The sequence below is a fragment of the Rhipicephalus microplus genome, unplaced genomic scaffold (genome assembly GCF_043290135.1).
Source record: "Rhipicephalus microplus isolate Deutch F79 unplaced genomic scaffold, USDA_Rmic scaffold_374, whole genome shotgun sequence".
Taxonomy (NCBI): Eukaryota; Metazoa; Arthropoda; class Arachnida; order Ixodida; family Ixodidae; genus Rhipicephalus; species Rhipicephalus microplus.
The window spans coordinates 7,552-12,500 of NW_027464938.1; the positions used below are offsets into that span (position 1 = coordinate 7,552).

General features: G+C 57.6%; 2 non-coding genes across 2 annotated transcripts in view; both read left to right on the forward strand.

Moving 5' to 3' along the window:
* The first annotated feature begins 1,335 nt into the window (after positions 1-1,335).
* On the forward strand, positions 1,336-3,150 carry LOC142794101 (small subunit ribosomal RNA). Its single transcript, XR_012892069.1, has one exon. It is a non-coding gene; the product is annotated as a small subunit ribosomal RNA (ribosomal RNA).
* A 1,719-nt stretch (positions 3,151-4,869) lies between these two features.
* Positions 4,870-4,949, forward strand: part of LOC142794100 (5.8S ribosomal RNA) — a 153-nt gene continuing 73 nt past the window's right edge. The window contains exon 1 of the ribosomal RNA XR_012892068.1: positions 4,870-4,949. This exon is cut by the window's right edge and continues 73 nt beyond it. This is a non-coding gene — a ribosomal RNA (5.8S ribosomal RNA).

The following is a 4,949-nucleotide window of genomic DNA, read 5'->3' on the forward strand; positions in this document are numbered from 1 at the left end:
GTGAGTGCTGGCACTCCGGCGAAGCGAAAGAGCGTGAATGCGCCCACGAAAGTAGCGTATTTGGACGTGCTTGACGGCGACCGCCGCAGGAGTACGAAAAACCACGTCAGCCGGGGCGAGCGACCCACGGCGGTCTGGGTGCTTATCGCTGCTATTATAGGGGCACCCCGGCAGACGCAGAAAGAAAAAAAAAAAAAAAATGGGGACATGGCGTGCGTCACCGTGCGGCTTCGCAGCGTTGCCGAAGTCGCCGAGCCCTTCGACTGAGCCGAACGGCGGACAGGGAACGTTGGTCGGCCGTTCTAACCTGTCGGTGCCACGCCGAGACGTCGTTAAGGAAAACCGCGTCGTGGGCCTCTACGACGCCGTCGAGTCGTTGTACGTTTGGTGTCCAGCGTGTCGGCGGCGAGTAGCGGACACGTCGTTCACGACTTCGGTCTTTCGCAGTCGACGCGAACTTGCGGAGAGTCGTGGTGCCTCACGTTTTCGGCAGAAACCGCGGCGGAATTTTCCCGTGCGTGCGCGCACGACCTCGGTGCTGTGCCGTCAGCGTAGTGTTGCACAAACTCGTGGCCTACCCAAGGTGCGGTACGTTTGCGGCCGTATCCTCGGTGGGAATTTCGTGAGTAGGGTCGCAAATTCTACGACCTCGGCGGGTTTGAGAGCGACGTAGACTTGTGGCACGCTCAACGTGCCACACGTTTCGGGGCACACCCGCGGTGAAATTTTCTCGAGTACGCTCGTATTAGTGCCCAAGGAGGTCTGGGTACTTATCGCTGCTATTATGTGGGGGTTCTCGTGAGCGGCGTACGCGAAAGCGACCGGGTGTCTGATATGCGGCGGGCTTCGGCCTCGTCAAGCGTGTCCTCGGGTCTGCTCCAGGGGAATCCACGGCAGTCGTCTGCAGCCTCATCCGCTTGATGCGTTAGGGGCTGGTTGTCGGACGGTGCCGTTTTACCACGATATCGAGGTGTGTTCCGTGTCGTCCTCGGGCGATTCAGATGCGAAAGCGCCGAAGACGCGGGCGTGACCCGTCGTCTGGCGGCTTTGCAGTCTCGGCTCCGTTGCTAGTTCCGGCCGGTCCACCGACAGTGCAGCGGGCTTGGGCAACCCGCACGGCGCGACCGAGTCGATGCAACGAAAAAGAGCGAGCATGAACGTGCTTCTTGCCGCACGGCTCCCACTCGTCTTTCGGGAAGGTTGTGCCGTAGCGAGCTCGAACGCCGTCATCTCGGAGTGCAAAATAAGCGTGTTGGGGCGCCTGAAGGTGGCCTCCGCCGCACACAGACTGCGTCCGGCCCGCCGAAGGCGAGGACGGACGCGCAGTCGAACGATTACCTGGTTGATCCTGCCAGTAATCATATGCTTGTCTCAAAGATTAAGCCATGCATGTCTAAGTACATGCCGAAATAAGGCGAAACCGCGAATGGCTCATTAAATCAGTTATGGTTCCTTAGATCGTTTCTTCCTACTTGGATAACTGTGGCAATTCTAGAGCTAATACATGCAGTGAGCCTGGAGCCCTTTGGGTAACGGGTGCTTTTATTAGACCAAGATCGATCGGGTTTCGGCCCGTATTGTGTGGTGACTCTGGATAACTTTGTGCTGATCGCATGGCCACGAGCCGGCGACGTTTCTTTCAAGTGTCTGCCTTATCAACTTTCGATGGTAGGTTACTTGCTTACCATGGTTGTTACGGGTAACGGAGAATCAGGGTTCGATTCCGGAGAGGGAGCCTGAGAAACGGCTACCACATCCAAGGAAGGCAGCAGGCGCGCAAATTACCCACTCCCGGCACGGGGAGGTAGTGACGAAAAATAACAATACGGGACTCTTTTGAGGCCCCGTAATTGAAATGAGTACACTCTAAATCCTTTAACGAGGATCAATTGGAGGGCAAGTCTGGTGCCAGCAGCCGCGGTAATTCCAGCTCCAATAGCGTATACTAAAGCTGCTGCGGTTAAAAAGCTCGTAGTTGGATCTCAGTTCCAGACGAGTAGTGCATCTACCCGATGCGACGGCTCGGACTGAACATCATGCCGGTTCTTTCTTGGTGCACTTCATTGTGTGCCTCGAGATGGCCGGTGCTTTTACTTTGAAAAAATTAGAGTGCTCAACGCAGGCGAGTCGCCTGAATAAACTTGCATGGAATAATAGAACAAGACCTCGTTTCTGTTCTGTTGGTTTTTGGAATACGAGGTAATGATTAAGAGGGACGGACGGGGGCATTCGTATTGCGGCGCTAGAGGTGAAATTCTTGGACCGTCGCAAGACGAACTACTGCGAAAGCATTTGCCAAGAATGTTTTCATTGATCAAGAACGAAAGTCAGAGGTTCGAAGGCGATCAGATACCGCCCTAGTTCTGACCATAAACGATGCCAACCAGCGATCCGCCTGAGTTACTCAAATGACTCGGCGGGCAGCTTCCGGGAAACCAAAGTATTTGGGTTCCGGGGGAAGTATGGTTGCAAAGCTGAAACTTAAAGGAATTGACGGAAGGGCACCACCAGGAGTGGAGCCTGCGGCTTAATTTGACTCAACACGGGAAAACTTACCCGGCCCGGACACTGGGAGGATTGACAGATTGAGAGCTCTTTCTTGATTCGGTGGATGGTGGTGCATGGCCGTTCTTAGTTGGTGGAGCGATTTGTCTGGTTAATTCCGATAACGAACGAGACTCTAGCCTATTAAATAGGTGCGGGGTTCCCAGCACCTTACAACCTTCTTAGAGGGACAAGCGGCTCCTAGCCGCACGAAACAGAGCAATAACAGGTCTGTGATGCCCTTAGATGTCCGGGGCCGCACGCGCGCTACACTGAAGGAAGCAGCGTGTCTTTATCCCTGTCTGAAAAGACTGGGTAACCCGTGGAACTTCTTTCGTGATTGGGATAGGGGCTTGCAATTGTTCCCCTTGAACGAGGAATTCCCAGTAAGCGCGAGTCATAAGCTCGCGTTGATTACGTCCCTGCCCTTTGTACACACCGCCCGTCGCTACTACCGATTGAATGATTTAGTGAGGTCTTCGGACCGATGTCCGGCGCGGCCTTTCGGTTGCGCCGGTCTGTTGGAAAGATGACCAAACTTGATCATTTAGAGGAAGTAAAAGTCGTAACAAGGTTTCCGTAGGTGAACCTGCGGAAGGATCATTAACGGATTGTGAAGGGTGAGCGCCTCAGCTGCGTCTGCGCCCGACACTTTCTGCCGCTGACCCCGTTTGGACGCGGGGTCGGCTTTTCCCCACGGGGCTGCCTGAATGTGGAGCGGCACCCCGTGACAAATTGTTGCGCCCAGCGGACGCCAACACCGCGACCTTGGACGGTCGGCCAGGTGGCGGACGCGGGTACAAACGGCGCAACGCACTCATAGGTCGGCTTTCGACCCGCCACTGCACCGTGGCTCGAAGCGCTCGAAATGCGCGACCCGACCGCTGCGGGACCGCCTAGTACTGTAAACAGGAGCGGCGGAGCGCGAACGGCGAGTCGTGGTTACGTCGGTAGAAGGCGAGGCTGCGCGTTCCCGAAACGCCAGCCGAGTGCCCTCCCGACCGTTCGAGCGTGCAAGAACGAGACCCGACAATCGCGCGGCGACTGCCAAGTACGAGAGGAACGGCACAAGCGTCGGCGGTCGGTCAAGGAACTGGCGATGTGACGGGTCCGCTGTGCACCAGTGCATACCGTCCCGCCGTCCGCGGCAAGCGCCTCCGCGTCCTCGGGTGACGGAGGCTGCCGGTCGGTTCTTGCAGGCGAGGGATCTCGCTGGCACCGGTTCGCGTTGACGCGCGGCCGGTCATGGCACGGCGATGCGACGGCCGAGGTGCGCAGTACTCGATGGAGGAACCGCACGCTCCGATGACCGTCCCGCCCTCCGCGGCGTATGCGTACCGACCGTAATGGTTGCAGCAGCGCCGGCCGGCTTTTGAATTCGCCACACGAAACACGGTGCGAGATCGCGGTTAGGGGAGCGTCGACGTTGCCAGGCGTTTTGCTTGCTGCCGAGGGAAAGGCGGCACGGCCACGTCGCGCTCGTCGCGATTAGCGGGTCTGCGCGCTTTGGGAAGGTGCCGCAACGACTTGCCGAAAGAGGAAGCACGGAAGAACGAGGGACTTGGACGTCCCGACAATTGAACGCACTTGCGGCCAGGCCCTTGCTGGCTTCGTTCTTCCGCCTCGAGTAGGCTCGTACGCGGCTCCGGCGCCGAAAGTGGTCCTTGGCACCGACTTCGGTGGACGTGGGAAGTGCCGCGCAAGTACGGCGCGCCTGGCTCCACCTGTTGGCTAAAGTAGGCAGCCGGATCGGCATTTTGGTGTGCGGTGGCAAACCGTGGATGCGAAAAAAGCTTGTGCGATTTCGTGGAACAAAAAGCGGGGGTCCCCCTTTTTATGCGGAGGAGACCGACCCGCCTGCCGTGGTGAACCGCGACGCCACGGTAAAAACGGGAGAGGCTTGTCGATGGGACCGTGCATCCCGCGCTCCACGGAGGCCGGGAGGCGGCCGCCCGAGGAAATGTGTAGCCGTCGAGGCCCGCATCTGCGTGCACTCTTATCCAAATGGGTGTACCGCAGGCATTTTCTGGTTAGGCGGGCCAATGAGAGCGAGCACACAACGATACCTACGGGTCCGGCTTGGAGAACCGGCTTCGACGCCTCCCGAGTATTTATAGAGGGGTGGACCACGAAAGCACTCGCAAGTAGCGAAAGCGAAACGCCGTCCGAAACACACCGTTTGCTCGATTTGCGGCAGCCGAAAAAGGCGCGGCAGAGTTTTGGAGTCCAAGCGTGCGCTGAAAAGCGCCCTTCTTGGCCACTGTTTGGCCGAGTGCCAGAAACGTTTGGTTTTGACTGTACGGAATTGAACAAACACTTTTTCACGACTCTAAGCGGTGGATCACTCGGTTCTCGGGTCGATGAAGAACGCAGCCAGCTGCGAGACTTGGTGTGAATTGCAGGAC